Genomic DNA, 712 nt, shown 5'->3' with positions numbered 1-712 from the left:
ATACGCGCACAGCGGCGGCTTACGTTATGGCAGTCATGGATGCCTTACGTTTCCATGAAAAGTGTGTTCCTCCCCTGGTCCACGCTGCTTCGGCAGTCCTGGGTAAGATAGTTAGTTCTAGCTTGCCCTATGTGGAAGAGGACACGTAGACTTACTGTGGTGTGAAGTATAAGGTTCAGTTCTCCCCTGGTCCACGCCGCTTCGGCCGTCCTGGGTAAAATGGATTCATCCAGCTTGCCCTATGTGGAATGAGGACACTTTATGCTTCGTCTCTAAGCGGCGGCTTGCTCCTCCCTACGGGGAACGGCTATACGCGCACAGCGGCGGCTTACGCAAGTTAGTCACCCTCGGCAGTGGATCACTCGGCTCATGGATCGATGAAGACCGCAGCTAACTGCGCGTCATAATGTGAACTGCAGGACACATGAACATTGATAAGTTGAACGCATATTGCACGTCGTGGGAACCTACCATGATGTACAGATGACTGAGCGCTTATATTTGAGAAATGTATCGCATACATTTAACTACGCCGTGACACCCGTCACGAGACGTGCACCATGATGTTAACTAGGGTCGCGACGACCCGCTAGCATTAAAGAACCCGTGGTTTACAATATACTGGCATTGGAATTCGAAGTATTTAGAGCGTCCGTGTTCCCGCGTGAGGCGGAAGTACGAGGAGAAGGCGTGCTTGTGGTGTCTGTGGTGG

The 712-nt window shown here is 52.0% G+C and overlaps 1 non-coding gene across 1 annotated transcript; it reads left to right on the top strand.

Annotated features, from left to right (window-relative positions):
- The first annotated feature begins 342 nt into the window (after positions 1–342).
- LOC131292388 (5.8S ribosomal RNA) lies at positions 343–497 on the top strand. Its single transcript, XR_009190035.1, has one exon. It is a non-coding gene; the product is annotated as a 5.8S ribosomal RNA (ribosomal RNA).
- The last annotated feature ends 215 nt before the right edge of the window (positions 498–712 follow it).

This window comes from Anopheles ziemanni (assembly GCF_943734765.1).
Source record: "Anopheles ziemanni chromosome X unlocalized genomic scaffold, idAnoZiCoDA_A2_x.2 X_unloc_53, whole genome shotgun sequence".
Lineage (NCBI taxonomy): Eukaryota > Metazoa > Arthropoda > Insecta > Diptera > Culicidae > Anopheles > Anopheles ziemanni.
This window is presented reverse-complemented; position numbering and strand designations above follow the sequence as displayed.